Source organism: Dermacentor silvarum, chromosome 3 (assembly GCF_013339745.2).
Source record: "Dermacentor silvarum isolate Dsil-2018 chromosome 3, BIME_Dsil_1.4, whole genome shotgun sequence".
In the NCBI taxonomy this organism is placed as follows: domain Eukaryota; kingdom Metazoa; phylum Arthropoda; class Arachnida; order Ixodida; family Ixodidae; genus Dermacentor; species Dermacentor silvarum.
Window position 1 is genome coordinate 54,064,449 of NC_051156.1, and position 14,735 is coordinate 54,079,183.

Below are 14,735 nucleotides of genomic sequence, written 5' to 3' on the forward strand. Positions count from 1 at the left end.
TGACCATGACATAGACGTACTAGCCGTCCAGGAAACTAAGGTAGACGGGGAGGAGGAGACCGGGAGCATGGTGCGACGATTCACGACTAGGTATTTTGCGGTGGTCAGTCATGAGATTGGCACGTCCGGGGGCTGCCTTCTTTTTGTAAAGAAGCTGCCAGGAATACAGATTCAAAGAGTATTTTCTTGTGAGTCTGGAAGGATTGCTTTTTGTGATGTTTTCACGAGTGATGTCGAGTTTCGCATCAAATGCGTATACGCACCGAACTCTGTGGATGAGCGTGTCTTATTCTTTTCGAACCTTGAACAGTATGTCCGGTGTGATAAGCGCGTAATCCTGTTAAGAGACTTCAATTGTGTGCTGAGCGCTAAAGACAGAGTCAACAATGCCGGTATGCGTGACAAAAGTAGTGATGTGTTGTCCAATATAATAAGCGAAAATGAACTTGACGATGTCTTTGAGTGTCTCGAAGCTGGTCATGAAGTGACGTTTACGAGTTTTCAGGGTAGTAACCATGCGCGATTGGATCGCATGTACATTTCGTTGGAGCAATCCCAAAATGCCATGGCTATTGCGTTGTACCTGTGTCGTTCTCGGACCACTGTCTGGTTAAATGTGAAGTCGGCATAGAGAAAAGGAGACATGCTTTCAATTGGGACCTCTGGAAAATGAATGCACTGCTACTAATCGATGAGCCATTTCTTGCCGCAGTACGCGATATGGTTAATAAAATACACGAAGCAACATCGGACACAATAGAGGAAAAGTGGGAATGCTTTAAACAAAACGTTAAAATGAAAGCCTTGGACCGATCGAGCTGCCTAAAATATGAGAGGGAAGTGAAAGAAAAGGGTTTTAGAACACTACTCAGACAGCTTATTACGCTTGAGTGCAGACAGCCTGGGGCGTACAAAGACGACGTGCGAAACATCAAGCAAAAGCTTGAACAGTTTGATAAAGAGCGTTATCAAGGTGCCATTGTGCGAGCACGTGCCGATGCACTAGCGGCAGGGGAGACGCCCACAAAAAGGGCGCTTGGACTAGAAAAGGCGCACGGACGACGCAACAATGTTGATAAGATTTTAATGAACGGCAGTGTTGTTGAAGACAACGAAAGCATAGGCCGCGATTTCACTGAGTACTACCAGTCGCTCTTTGCATTCCAGGCTGCCAATTTAGATGGGTTTAAAGCTGCTTTTCTCCATCGTATGCCGCGATTGGATGATGACACCAAAGAAGGACTAGAAGGCAGAATAACCCAGAGGGAAGTCGAGAAAGCAATCGACGATTTGAACCTGGTCAAGTCACCCGGACCTGATGGTCTCAGCGCTGGGTGGTATAAGGCGTTTAAAAGCGAACTGGCTCCTTTGCTAGCTGCGGTATGTAATGACGCATATGAGCAGAAATCCTTGCCACCTTCCTTTGGAAAAGCGCACACTATACTAATACCTAAGACCGATCAAATAGATAAACTAAAGCTCGTCACATCCTACAGGCCCATATCATTAACAAACATCGATTATAAAATATTTATGAAGGTTATAGCCACCAGACTCCAAGGTGTCATCAAGGGAATAGTCGCTGACCACCAAACTTGCGGCATCAAGGGGCGATCTATTTTTGCGAACATCCATAGGATGCGGTGTGTTGTGGAGTGCTGTGACGTCACCTATAGCGGCGTTGCAGTTCTTCAGCTCGACCTCGAGAAAGCGTTTGACTGTGTCGCGCATGCTATTTTGTTTGCAATCTTAGATCATGTTAATGTTGGTTCCATCATCACTAAGGAAGTGGCCTTGGCGTATCAGAACTGCACAACGCGGTTAATTGTTAATAAGTCACTGGGGGCCCCCATTAACATCATGCGTTCAGTGCGCCAAGGCTGCCCCCTCAGTCCGCTTCTGTTCGCTATATATATTGAAGCAATGTGTCTGGCAATCACTGAAAATGTCAGAATACGTGGTTTTAGTCTGGCAGCGGCCGAAGTTAAAGTACACGCGTATGCAAACGACATCGCAGTGTGTTGCACAGACAAACCAAGTATAACCGAAGCAATAACTGTAGTGAAGCACTTCTGTGACGTCACGGGCAGCAGAGTAAATTGGGGCAAATCCCTTGGACTATGGCACGGGGAGTGGCCGTCTGCTCCGGACCACTTCGCGAACGTGAACTGGATGAAAACTCCTGCACGGTATCTAGGTGTTCCCCTCGACAGCTACAACAGCAGCGAGGAATACTGAAGGAGTCAAACCAAAGAAATGAAAGATAAAGTAGACAGATGGCAAGGAACTAACCTGTCTATTTTTGCAAGAGCGACAGTTTGCAATATTTTCTTTATCTCTAAGTTGTATTATGTCATGCAAGTGCTCCATTGTTCCCGGGCAAACGTGCAAAGGCTGCACAGAGTGTTTGCGGTTTTCATCTGGGGTTCGACATGGGAAAGGTGCAGCCGAACAAACTTGTTCTGAAGAGTGAAGGACGGGGGTGTGGGCTTAATTCATCTCTTTGTTAGACAGCTGGTAAACAGATTTTTGTTTTTTGGCGATACGCGAGACCCTTTTCTGCGCACTGTTTGCCAGCTCAGGTTGAGCGACGCATTGCCGGAACATGTTGTCAGTACAGAAAGCATGACCGGAACACTTCGTGGGTATCTCAAGGAAGTGGTCGAAAGTGTACGCTTCCTCACTGTGCGCTTTTCAAATGATTATCTTTGTGAAGTGAAAAGGAAAACACTGTATAGAGACCTTGCTGATGTACTTTTCCCAGTACCATTATATAGAGCCATATACAGTGGAGGGCCAGGACAGGATGTGCTTAAACGGGTCAAACGCATGGAGGTGTCACCCGGGGTAAAAACATTTTTCTTTAACCTTCATACCGGAACGCTTCCCGTGAAGACTTTTTTGAAAGAACGGGGTTGTGCTGTACCATGGGGATCGCACTGCTTGATCTGCAAGCAGCCCGAAACCATAGACCATGTTTTTTTGCATTGTTGGGAGGGGGTTTACTTCTGGGACGTGTTACAGCGAACACTAAAGAAAGAATTGCCAGTGGACCCCCATGGGATCAGGTATCTGTCAATTAAGGACGATGACGGGGTTCCTTATGACTTTATTATGCTGATTGCACTCCACTGTTTATGGGAGGCTCGTATGGCAGGGTACCACTGTGACCCCGACGCGAGGCCCGCGAGGATTTATTTCAAAGAATGTGTATCTCGCTTTATTGAAGAACAGAAAATGAAAGTGTATGTACCGGATTGGCTGTCAAGGCTGGTTCCTCTGGCAGCCATGAAGGAATTTTAACGTGACAACGTCGGTCCTATACGGACGGACGACTTACTTTTTTTTCTTTTTTTTTTCTGTACAACAGCGTGCATTTGTGTTATTGGAGTGTGTGGTAATTTGTATGTACTGTCTTATGTCGAAGACCGGCAATAAATAAAAAAAAATGTCCGCGTGGCCTAATGGATAAGGCGTCTGACTTCGGATCAGAAGACTGCAGGTTCGAGTCCTGTCGCGGACGTTGGTTTGAAAAGTTTTATTTACTGCTTGCCGAACACGCATTTAACGAAGGTGGCGCAAAATGACCTACATGTCCGCGTGGCCTAATGGATAACGCGTCTGACTTCGGATCAGAAGACTGCAGGCTCGAGTCCTGTCGCGGACGTTGGTTTGAAAATTTTTATTTACTGCTTGCCGAACACGCATTTAACGAAGGTGGCGCAAAATGTCCTGTGTCCCCGTGGCCTAATGGATAAGGCGTCTGACTTCGGATCAGAAGACTGCAGGCTCGAGTCCTGTCGCGGACGTTGGCTTGAAAATTTTTATTTACGGCTTGCCGAACACGCATTTAACGAAGGTGGCGCAAAATGTCCTATGTGTCCGCGTGGCCTAATGGATAAGGCGTCTGACTTCGGATCAGAAGACTGCAGGTTCGAGTCCTGTCGCGGACGTTGGTTTGAAAAGTTTAATTTACTGCTTGCCGAACACGCATTTAACGAAGGTGGCGCAAAATGTCCTATGTGTCCGCGTGGCCTAATGGATAAGGCGTCTGACTTCGGATCAGAAGACTGCAGGTTCGAGTACTGTCGCGGACGTTGGTTTGAGAATTTTTATTTACTGCTTGCCGAACACGCATTTAACGAAGGTGGCGGAAAATGCCCTACATGTCCGCGTGGCCTAATGGATAAGGCGTCTGACTTCGGATCAGAAGACTGCAGGCTCGAGTACTGTCGCGGACCTTGGTTTGAAAATTTTTATTTACTGCTTGCCGAACACGCATTTAACGAAGGTGGCGCAATATGCCCTACATGTCCGCGTGGCCTAATGGATAAGGCGTCTGACTTCGGATCAGAAGACTGCAGGCTCGAGTACTGTCGCGGACCTTGGTGTGAAAATTTTTATTTACTGCTTGCCGAACACGCATTTAACGAAGGTGGCGCAAAATGCCCTACATGTCCGCGTGGCCTAATGGATAAGGCGTCTGACTTCAGATCAGAAGACTGCAGGCTCGAGTCCTGTCGCGGACGTTGGTTTGAAATTTTTTATTTACTGCTTGCCGAACACGCATTTAACGAAGGTGGCGCAAAATGCCCTACATGTCCGCGTGGCCTAATGGATAAGGCGTCTGACTTCAGATCAGAAGACTGCAGGCTCGAGTCCTGTCGCGGACGTTGGTTTGAAAATTTTTATTTACTGCTTGCCGAACACGCATTTAACGAAGGTGGCGCAAAATGCCCTACATGTCCGCGTGGCCTAATGGATAAGGCGTCTGACTTCAGATCAGAAGACTGCAGGCTCGAGTCCTGTCGCGGACGTTGGTGTGAAAAATTTTTATTTACTGCTTGCCGAACACGCATTTAACGAAGGTGGCGCAAAATGCCCTACATGTCCGCGTGGCCTAATGGATAAGGCGTCTGACTTCGGATCAGAAGACTGCAGGCTCGAGTACTGTCGCGGACCTTGGTTTGAAAATTTTTATTTACTGCTTTCCGAACACGCATTTAACGGAGGTGGCGCAAAATGCCCTACATGTCCGCGTGGCCTAATGGATAAGGCGTCTGACTTCGGATCAGAAGACTGCAGGTTCGAGTCCTGTCGCGGACGTTGGTTTGAAAATTTTTATTTACTGCTTGCCGAACACGCATTTAACGAAGGTGGCGCAAAATGTCCTATGTGTCCGCGTGGCCTAATGAATAAGGCGTCTGACTTCGGATCAGAAGACTGCAGGTTCCAGTACTGTCGCGGACGTTGGTTTGAAAATTTTTATTTACGGCTTCCCGAACACGCATTTAACGAAGGTGGCGCAAAATGTCCTATGTGTCCGCGTGGCCTAATGGATAAGGCGTCTGACTTCGGATCAGAAGACTGCAGGCTCGAGTCCTGTCGCGGACGTTGGTTTGAAAATTTTTATTTACTACTTGCCGAACACGCATTTAACGAAGGTGGCGCAAAATGCCCTACATGTCCGCGTGGCCTAATGGATAAGGCGTCTGACTTCAGATCAGAAGACTGCAGGCTCGAGTCCTGTCGCGGACGTTGGTGTGAAAAATTTTTATTTACTGCTTGCCGAACACGCATTTAACGAAGGTGGCGCAAAATGCCCTACATGTCCGCGTGGCCTAATGGATAAGGCGTCTGACTTCGGATCAGAAGACTGCAGGCTCGAGTACTGTCGCGGACCTTGGTTTGAAAATTTTTATTTACTGCTTTCCGAACACGCATTTAACGGAGGTGGCGTAAAATGCCCTACATGTCCGCGTGGCCTAATGGATAAGGCGTCTGACTTCGGATCAGAAGACTGCAGGTTCGAGTCCTGTCGCGGACGTTGGTTTGAAAATTTTTATTTACTGCTTGCCGAACACGCATTTGACGAAGGTGGCGCGAAATGTCCTGTGTGTCCGCGTGGCCTAATGGATAAGGCGTCTGACTTCGGATCAGAAGACTGCAGGCTCGAGTCCTGTCGCGGACGTTGGTTTGAAAATTTTTATTTACTGCTTGCCGAACACGCATTTAACGAAGGTGGCGCAAAATGTCCTATGTGTCCCCGTGGCCTAATGGATAAGGCGTCTGACTTCGGATCAGAAGACTGCAGGCTCGAGTCCTGTCGCGGACGTTGGCTTGAAAATTTTTATTTACGGCTTGCCGAACACGCATTTAACGAAGGTGGCGCAAAATGTCCTATGTGTCCGCGTGGCCTAATGGATAAGGCGTCTGACTTCGGATCAGAAGACTGCAGGCTCGAGTCCTGTCGCGGACGTTGGTTTGAAAATTTTTATTTACTGCTTGCCGAACACGCATTTAACGAAGGTGGCGCAAAATGTCCTATGTGTCCGCGTGGCCTAATGGATAAGGCGTCTGACTTCGGATCAGAAGACTGCAGGTTCGAGTACTGTCGCGGACGTTGGTTTGAAAATTTTTATTTACTGCTTGCCGAACACGCATTTAACGAAGGTGGCGCAAAATGCCCTACATGTCCGCGTGGCCTAATGGATAAGGCGTCTGACTTCGGATCAGAAGACTGCAGGCTCGAGTACTGTCGCGGACCTTGGTTTGAAAAACTTTATTTACTGCTTGCCGAACACGCATTTAACGAAGGTGGCGCAATATGCCCTACATATCCGCGTGGCCTAATGGATAAGGCGTCTGACTTCGGATCAGAAGACTGCAGGCTCGAGTACTGTCGCGGACCTTGGTTTGAAAATTTTTATTCACTGCTTGCCGAACACGCATTTAACGAAGGTGGCGCAAAATGTCCTACATGTCCGCGTGGCCTAATGGATTCCACTTCCGGCCGCGGAAGCCTACGGACGTGGTTATCATGTGCTCCGATGGGGCGGTGTTTGCGGCTATGAACAGCCGCGGTAACAGGAATACTCCAGCTGAACATGAGGATTACGAGGTCATCCTACCGACTTTGCCCACAGGTCGTACAGTTTTGAATACCATATTTTTACATGCTGACGTGCGTGGAAGGCCTTATCGAGTTGAAGAATTCCGGGATACGTTGGACCATCTGGCACTGCTCCCTGAGGTGATAGCCTTAGGGGCGTATCAGATGAGCCATGTGTGGGCCGTCACCTTCAAGAACGCTGAAGGCGTCAAGAAAGCCCTGGCTATAGGTGAAATGAAAGTGAAAGGTCGCCGCTGTATAGTGGTAGACCCGACGAATCAAGACCTGCGCCTGAAGTTGCATTGGCTGTTGTTCAACGTTCCCGATGAAGATGTACGCGCCGCACTTGCAATGTTCGGGACTGTAACGGACGTCGCGAAAGAAAAGTGGCGAGTGTATGGCATCCAGGAGAAAACCACGACCACGCGGACGGTGAGCATCAAGCTTCATGCAGGCGTCAAGGTCGATGACCTCCCACACCAGCTTCGTGTCGGTGGGGAATTGGCGCTGCTAATTGCTCCGGGAAGAGCACCAGTGTGTTTGCGGTGTCACACCGCGGGGCATATACGGCGAGACTGCCGTGTCCCTCGCTGCGCACGGTGCCGCCGTTTTCTCCACGACGAGAGCTCGTGTGTGAAGACATACGCAAATGTAACAAGCCCAATGGGAAAAACGGACGTCACAGAGCTCGTCATGGACGAAGCTGACGCGGAAGAAGCTGCAGGAACGTCGCGACAAGTGAACCAAAAGGAGATACGACCCATAGACACGCCCTTGTATCCACAAGATAATGGAAAGCAAGGAGACCGGTGCACTGTAGAAGAGACCGACATAAGGGACGTGCCTGCAAAAATCAGTGTAGGCACTGAAGAGGGCGAACCTTCAACAGAGCCAGCTAGTCAGTTCACGAGTAGCATGGACGTCACGGAGGAAGACAGCAGAGACGCAGTCAGCAAACGCGGACGCGAAGCTGCAACAGACGACTCGGACGGACAAGACGTCGCTGGCGCTGGGGAACCGCCAACGAAAACGGTGGTGACTCGGCGTTCATTATTGAAGCCAAAGCCCAACGTTCCACCAGACAGAAAAGCGGTGCTGAAACCGCCAACGTAGCCGCGAGCTCTGGCGCCCAGCGGCTTCTTTGGGACTATGACGATGCTCATGAACGATCAAAAAAGGGTAGTGAGTGGAGCCTTCGGCAACGCGACCCAAGCCGAAGCTCGAGGAGCGCAGACGTCGGGAACAGGTTGGCTTGTCGCTAATGAGCCGCGGATGTTTTGTTGTGCCTTTGCTCGAAAGGTATGCACCATGGCGTACAGCGGTGAGCACTGTTAGGGTGAACACGCGAGCGCGTGGCCGACGGCACTGTCAGCGCCCCGTTACGGTCATCACTGGAAACATTGCGCATGCGCATCACGCCTTCCGCGAAATAATTGTTCCACCGCGCGCATGACGTCATGAATGCACTTGTTCGTCGTCTGCTGGCCGCATTTTTGTTTTCTAAGCCCATGCATCCTGCATTTTAAGATTTCTTTAAACATCTGTGCTTGAACAGAACAAGACAAAAAAACTTGTATATCTATGGGGGCGTGTCTATTCGTTCCCTTCAAAGTTGTTGTGCATGCAACGCCGTATATAAAACAACCAAACATCTTTCGCAGCCGTTCATTCTGTCGCCAGATCGTATTATGGCTAGGGTTCCCGATGATGAACGGCGCTCGATTGTCGATCTTTCCCTGAAAGGTTATTCCCAGCGGTATATTGGCGCTTTAGTTAATAGGCCCCTGAAGACTGTGAACAGGATAATTCAAGCCTATACAAGTATGAAGGTCGCATTCAGGATGCACCCCGCGCGCCCCGCCCTAAAGCTACCACAGACGATGAAGACGCCCTCATAGTTGCAGCTGCTGTTCGTAACCCTTTCTTGCCAGCCCCAGCAATACGCGAGGACTTGGATTTGGACGTTTCGGACACCACTGTTCGACGTGGCCTGCGTACTGCGGGCCTTCGCAGTCGCGTCGCAGCGCAGAAGCCACTACTAACGGCGGCAAACAAGGACGCACGACGGCAGTTCGCTGAGCTGCACGAAGCATGGACATCAGAAGAGTGGGGTCGCGTCATCTTTTCGGATGAGTCGACGTTTTCGACACGACAAGACCAAAGATTGCGTGTTTGGAGACTACCAGGCACACGGTGAGGCAAACTTCCTGCTTTGAAAAGCAATTGTTTTAGTTAACGTCACAATGCCACGCAGGAACGACCCGGACAAGGTGCAAGGTGTTTCTGCCAGTGGGAGATCGAGTGTGAACGTGTGGGGTGCTGTTTCAAGATATGGTTTAGGGCCCCTGCAACGTATACGTGGACACTTATCGTCGGAACAATACTGCAACATTTTGAACAATGTGCTGTTGCCATATGCGAGCAGTTTATTCCCAGATGGTGATTACCTGTTCCAACTGGACCGGTCACCGATACACACGGCGCGGGCAGTCAAGGAGTTCCAGGCGGAGCAGCACATGCAGCTACTGGAATGGCCTCCGAAAGGAGCGGACCTGAATGTGATAGAAAACGTGTGGGGCCGTCTGAAAGCTTCCTTGGCAAGGAAGCCCCTTTATTCCGCGACTTCGGACCAGTTGTGGGCGCAAGTCAGCAACGAGTGGGAAAGGCTGAAAGCCGATCGGGAATATGTTCGATCACTTTACGACTCGTTACCGTCCAGAATAGCGGCAGTCGTTGCTGTAAGTGGTCACATGACTCGCTATTAGATTTGCTCATGTTTTTATATTTGTTCTCATGGTCTTGTTTAACTTGAATTGCAAAAGTGCAATTTTCTTAAATAAAAAGTTTAATAATTATCCCTCTTACACTCACTTTTTTCCTTCACGCTCCAATCTTCAATCCAGATGGACCTTGAAATGCAGAAGGTATCAGCTCAGCGAACAATAAATGCGGCTAGCAGACGACGAACAAGCGTATCGATGACGTGATGCGCGCGGTGGAAAGAGTGTTTCGCAAAGCACATGCTGCGCATGTGCAATGTTTCCAACGATGGCTGTTACGCGGCGCTGATAGTGCCGTCGGCCACGCGCTCGCGTGTTCACCCTAACAGTGCTCACCGCTGTACATATTTTAACTTATGGCGATAAATTCGAGCACATCACTACGCATTGCGACTATCAATGTCCGAGGTTTAAATGCTAGAAAGAAGCAGTACCAGCTGAGTCGCCTTTTCTTGGAGAACGACTTAGACGTAGTTGTAGTGCAAGAAACAAAAATAGATAGCGAGGAACAAACTGACCGCATGGTGCTGCCTTTCCGAGCTAGGTACGATGTTTGTGTTGCCCACGCATTCGGCACATCAGGTGGATGTGCTATTTTCATTAGAAACAGTTTAGGAATAGTTGTTGAGAATGTGTTTGTGTGCCAGAGTGGTAGATTTGTTATAGCCGGTTTTTCAATGTCAGATTCTGGTTGGCGAATAATCTGCGTATATCCCCCTAATGCCGAAAATGAACGAGACGTGTTTTTTGAACGGCTGAAGCAGTACTTGATGTGCGAGATGCAAATAATTATGCTTGGAGATTTTAATTGTGTTTGCTCAGTGGCTGATCGTGTCAAAAATGTTCCAGTTAAGGAAAAGAGTGCCTCGCGCTTGATCGCAATGGTACAAGAGCATAATTTAGAAGATATGGAACACGTGTTGTCTAGTGGTACCCGGCCAGTTTTTACACACTATCAGCGTGCTAGCCACGCGAGACTGGATAGGATATATGTTTCATTGCAGTTAGTACCAGCATGCCACAGTTATATCGTTAAACATGTGTCATTCAGTGACCATTGTTTGGTGTTAGTCACATTTGGGACGCGCAAAGAGGCTTCACGCTTTAATTGGAAGATGTGGCTATTTAATGACAAGCTGCTACATAATGAATCGTTCGTTGAGTGCGTAAAGGAAAAGTTCGGACAGTTATTGGCAAGGCATGATGACGTGATAGAGTTGTGGGAGCTTTTTAAAGAAGAAATAAAGATTTGTGCAATAGAAAAAGCTAGGGTGATGAAGTACGAAGAAAGAAAAAAAGGAGAAAGAAATACAGCAAGAACTGGACTTTATGTACCGAGTAGAGGCCGATAAACCTGGTACGTTCGCAAAGCAGATCAATGAACTTAAGAGTCAACTGGAGCTTATCGACGAAGATAAGTACAGAGGAGCGGTGATCCGAGCAAGGGCGGACAAGCTATGGCTCGGCGAAACGCCCACGAAGCGAGCCTTTGCAGACGAAAAGGCTCACGCAAGGCAAAACGTAATTCGGAAAATAAGTTATAAGAATGAAGTCACCGACGAACAAGCTAAAATACACAGAGCGTTCCTCGAGCACTATAGCGAACTATTTCGAAGAAGTAACGATGTCCCGGAAGAATTCGAACGCGAGTTCCTGGCCAACATGGCAAAACTAGATGACGTAGACCGTGAATATCTGGAAGAACCGATCAGCCAAAAAGAAGTTGAAGATGCCATTGAGGATTTAGCTCGGGGAAGTCTCCTGGACCTGATGGGTTGGGAGCGGCTTTCTATAAGGCCTTCAGAAAAGATGTGAGCCTCATTTTATTTTTGGTATTTAGTGAGGCGTATAGGCGAAAATATGCACCCCCGTCATTTGGGCGGTCGCATATAGTACTCATTCCCAAGACGGAAGACTCAGAAAAATTGCTGTCAGTTGGGTCTTACCGCCCAATAGCGCTGACTAACGTTGATTATAATATCTTTACTAAGATCTTGGCAAAGAGGTACAGCGAGTTATAACACGAATTGTAGGACCGCATCAGACGTGCGGAATCAAAGGAAGATCAATCTACACAAATATTCACATTGCTAGAACCATTCTGGAATGCTGTGATGCGTGGGGTGAACATGTAGCATTGCTTCAACTTGATCTGCAAAAGGCGTTTGATCGTGTATCACATAACGTTCTTTTTTCAGTTCTTCAGTATGTAAATGTTGGCTACGTGCTCTTCGATGGAGTAAAGATGTGCTATGCTAATTGTACCGCTAACCTTATAATAAATCAGGAAGTAGGCGAGAGCTTTCACGTACGCTCAAGTGTGCGCCAGGGATGCCCTTTAAGTCCTCTACTATTTGCGTTGTACCTCGAGCCATTCTGCAGAAAGATTCTTTATAACAACAGTATTGTAGGTTTTCGTTTACAGTCAACGGAAGTAAAGCTGCTTACATACGCGGATGACATTGCTTTGTTTTGTAGCGATAAAGAAAGTGTCGCGACCGCGGTAAAGGACGCTTTATCTTTTTGTAGAATTACTGGTAGCGTGATAAACTTTGATAAGTGTTTAGGGGTGTGGCATGGAACATGGCAAAGCACCTCACCCATCTTTTTGAATGTGAAGTGGACCGTTGCGCCGACAAAGTATCTCGGGGTGCCGCTTGAGCACTATAAAGAGGCGGGGCAATTCTGGGAAAATGAAACAATGAAGGTGCAAGAAAAAGCAGTTAAATGGGGTGGTCGTAGTCTTTCGATGTTTGCCCGCGCGACGGCCTACAACCTGTTTGCCGTTGCCAAAGTGTGCTATGTATTGCAAGCATTGTGTATGACTAGAGTTCACGTGCAACGTTTGCATCGGGGGCTGGCAGTGTACGTATGGGGATCCAATTGGGAGCGAACGAGTCGAACAAACTTATTTCGATCTGTCAAAACAGGGGGGCTTGGACTGGCGCATCTGTTCTTGAAGCAGATAGTGTGTCGTTTTGCCTTTTTAAGAGACCAAAAAGACCCTTTCCTGGTTAGAGTGATGCAACTGAGACTAGGTACGGGCCTTCCTGAATTCATTGTATCTAGCAGTGTTAACAGTGGCCCTATGAGTGGATATTTGAAAGAAGTGATATGGGCATTCCGGTTTCTGAAGGTGCGCTTCTCAATGGAGTACCTCAGCCACGTTCCCAAAAAACGTCTCTATAAAGATCTAATTGACGTGGTATTGCCAGTGCCGCTGTATAGATCGATGTTCAGTGTGGGTAGTGAAAGAAACGTCCTAAAAAGGGAAAAACGTATGCCTGTCAGGCCATCGGCAAAGTCCTTCTTTTTTCAGCTGCATTCCAATACACTACCTGTAAAACCGTGGCTTCAGGAAAGAGGTATTTTTATCCCCTGGTCTGTGGATTGTTTACTGTGCCACAAGGAAGAGACAATTGAACACGTATTCATAGACTGCTGGGACGCCGTTTTCCACTGGGACGTCATGCAGCGAACTATAAAGAAAGACTTGCCCATAACACCCTATGGCATCCGTTTTCTCCCGACGGAAAATGAAGGAGGAGTGCCATACGACATGTTTATGCTATTAGGGTTGCACAGCCTGTGGCGCACCCGAATGGCTGTTAGACACGCTGACATAAATGTTCGAAGTACTCGTGAATATTTTATTGAAAGTGTCTGTTACATAAAAGAAGTGTTCGATGCGCAAAACGAAAAGCCAGAATGGATTAGTGTGTTAAACGAGCTTGCGAACCTTAGGCGGTTTTAAAATCTCGTGCACACCAAAGACTGGTGGGCACTTTTACCAATTGTGAAGTGTCGAAATTCTGACTGTATCTTGCAAAAGGCAATAAAGAAGAAAAAAAAGTCCGCGTGGCCTAATGGATAAGGCGTCTGACTTCGGATCAGAAGACTGCAGGTTCGAGTCCTGTCGCGGACGTTGGTTTGAAATTTTTTATTTACTGCTTGCCGAACACGCATTTAACGAAGGTGGCGCAAAATGTCGTATGTGTCCGCGTGGCCTAATGGATAAGGCGTCTGACTTCGGATCAGAAGACTGCAGGTTCGAGTCCTGTCGCGGACGTTGGTTTGAAAATTTTTATTTACTGCTTGCCGAACACGCATTTAACGAAGGTGGCGCGAAATGTCCGATGTGTCCGCGTGGCCTAATGGATAAGGCGTCTGACTTCGCATCAGAAGACTGCAGGTTCGAGTCCTGTCGCGGACGTTGGTTTGAAAATTTTTATGTACTGCTTGCCGAACACGCATTTAACGAAGGTGGCGCGAAATGTCCGATGTGTCCGCTTGGCCTAGTGGATAAGGCGTCTGACTTCGGATCAGAAGACTGCAGGTTCGAGTCCTGTCGCGGACGTTGGTTTGAAAATTTTTATTTACTGCTTGCCGAACACGCATTTAACGAAGGTGGCGCAAAATGTCCGATGTGTTCGCTTGGCCTAATGGATAAGGCGTCTGACTTCGGATCAGAAGACTGCAGGTTCGAGTCCTGTCGCGGACGTTGGTTTGAAAATTTTTATTTACTGCTTGCCGAACACGCATTTAACGAAGGTGGCGCAAAATGTCGTATGTGTCCGCGTGGCCTAATGGATAAGGCGTCTGACTTCGGATCAGAAGACTGCAGGTTCGAGTCCTGTCGCGGACGTTGGTTTGAAAATTTTTATTTACTGCTTGCCGAACACGCATTTAACGAAGGTGGCGCAAAGTGTCCGATGTGTCCGCGTGGCCTAACAAGATTCTACTTCCAGCCGTGATAGCAAACGGACGCTTGTGGAATGGGCTCCGCCGGAGCGGTATCAGCGGCCCAGGTGGGCCGCGGAAACAGGTTTTTTGCTGATGACACAAGGACTATCAAGTTGTTCTGCCGTCGCTGCCAACAGGTACAGTCAACCACAAAAGTTTGCGGACCACGCGAGCGCGTGCCAGACTGCCTATCCGCGCCACCTAGCGGCGACAGGGGCGCTCTCCCGGATATGAGCCCTCTTGGTACTCGCCTGCCTGTTAATTTTTTATTCCCGTGCATGACATTGTTAGTTCGTTGTGTTGACGCAGAGCGCTGTCTG

The 14,735-nt window shown here is 48.2% G+C and overlaps 17 non-coding genes across 17 annotated transcripts; all 17 read left to right on the forward strand.

Moving 5' to 3' along the window:
* Positions 1–3,450: 3,450 nt before the first annotated feature.
* On the forward strand, positions 3,451–3,523 carry Trnar-ucg (transfer RNA arginine (anticodon UCG)). Its single transcript has one exon. It is a non-coding gene; the product is annotated as a tRNA-Arg (tRNA).
* A 213-nt stretch (positions 3,524–3,736) lies between these two features.
* Trnar-ucg (transfer RNA arginine (anticodon UCG)) lies at positions 3,737–3,809 on the forward strand. Its single transcript has one exon. It is a non-coding gene; the product is annotated as a tRNA-Arg (tRNA).
* A 71-nt stretch (positions 3,810–3,880) lies between these two features.
* Trnar-ucg (transfer RNA arginine (anticodon UCG)) lies at positions 3,881–3,953 on the forward strand. The gene has a single exon. It is a non-coding gene; the product is annotated as a tRNA-Arg (tRNA).
* Positions 3,954–4,024: 71 nt separating this feature from the next.
* On the forward strand, positions 4,025–4,097 carry Trnar-ucg (transfer RNA arginine (anticodon UCG)). Its single transcript has one exon. It is a non-coding gene; the product is annotated as a tRNA-Arg (tRNA).
* Positions 4,098–5,033: 936 nt separating this feature from the next.
* Trnar-ucg (transfer RNA arginine (anticodon UCG)) lies at positions 5,034–5,106 on the forward strand. The gene has a single exon. It is a non-coding gene; the product is annotated as a tRNA-Arg (tRNA).
* Positions 5,107–5,321: 215 nt separating this feature from the next.
* On the forward strand, positions 5,322–5,394 carry Trnar-ucg (transfer RNA arginine (anticodon UCG)). The gene has a single exon. It is a non-coding gene; the product is annotated as a tRNA-Arg (tRNA).
* Positions 5,395–5,754: 360 nt separating this feature from the next.
* On the forward strand, positions 5,755–5,827 carry Trnar-ucg (transfer RNA arginine (anticodon UCG)). Its single transcript has one exon. It is a non-coding gene; the product is annotated as a tRNA-Arg (tRNA).
* A 71-nt stretch (positions 5,828–5,898) lies between these two features.
* Trnar-ucg (transfer RNA arginine (anticodon UCG)) lies at positions 5,899–5,971 on the forward strand. The gene has a single exon. It is a non-coding gene; the product is annotated as a tRNA-Arg (tRNA).
* Positions 5,972–6,042: 71 nt separating this feature from the next.
* Positions 6,043–6,115, forward strand: Trnar-ucg (transfer RNA arginine (anticodon UCG)). The gene has a single exon. It is a non-coding gene; the product is annotated as a tRNA-Arg (tRNA).
* Positions 6,116–6,186: 71 nt separating this feature from the next.
* Positions 6,187–6,259, forward strand: Trnar-ucg (transfer RNA arginine (anticodon UCG)). Its single transcript has one exon. It is a non-coding gene; the product is annotated as a tRNA-Arg (tRNA).
* A 71-nt stretch (positions 6,260–6,330) lies between these two features.
* Positions 6,331–6,403, forward strand: Trnar-ucg (transfer RNA arginine (anticodon UCG)). Its single transcript has one exon. It is a non-coding gene; the product is annotated as a tRNA-Arg (tRNA).
* Positions 6,404–13,524: 7,121 nt separating this feature from the next.
* On the forward strand, positions 13,525–13,597 carry Trnar-ucg (transfer RNA arginine (anticodon UCG)). Its single transcript has one exon. It is a non-coding gene; the product is annotated as a tRNA-Arg (tRNA).
* A 71-nt stretch (positions 13,598–13,668) lies between these two features.
* Trnar-ucg (transfer RNA arginine (anticodon UCG)) lies at positions 13,669–13,741 on the forward strand. The gene has a single exon. It is a non-coding gene; the product is annotated as a tRNA-Arg (tRNA).
* A 71-nt stretch (positions 13,742–13,812) lies between these two features.
* On the forward strand, positions 13,813–13,885 carry Trnar-ucg (transfer RNA arginine (anticodon UCG)). The gene has a single exon. It is a non-coding gene; the product is annotated as a tRNA-Arg (tRNA).
* Positions 13,886–13,956: 71 nt separating this feature from the next.
* Positions 13,957–14,029, forward strand: Trnar-ucg (transfer RNA arginine (anticodon UCG)). Its single transcript has one exon. It is a non-coding gene; the product is annotated as a tRNA-Arg (tRNA).
* Positions 14,030–14,100: 71 nt separating this feature from the next.
* Positions 14,101–14,173, forward strand: Trnar-ucg (transfer RNA arginine (anticodon UCG)). Its single transcript has one exon. It is a non-coding gene; the product is annotated as a tRNA-Arg (tRNA).
* A 71-nt stretch (positions 14,174–14,244) lies between these two features.
* Positions 14,245–14,317, forward strand: Trnar-ucg (transfer RNA arginine (anticodon UCG)). Its single transcript has one exon. It is a non-coding gene; the product is annotated as a tRNA-Arg (tRNA).
* The last annotated feature ends 418 nt before the right edge of the window (positions 14,318–14,735 follow it).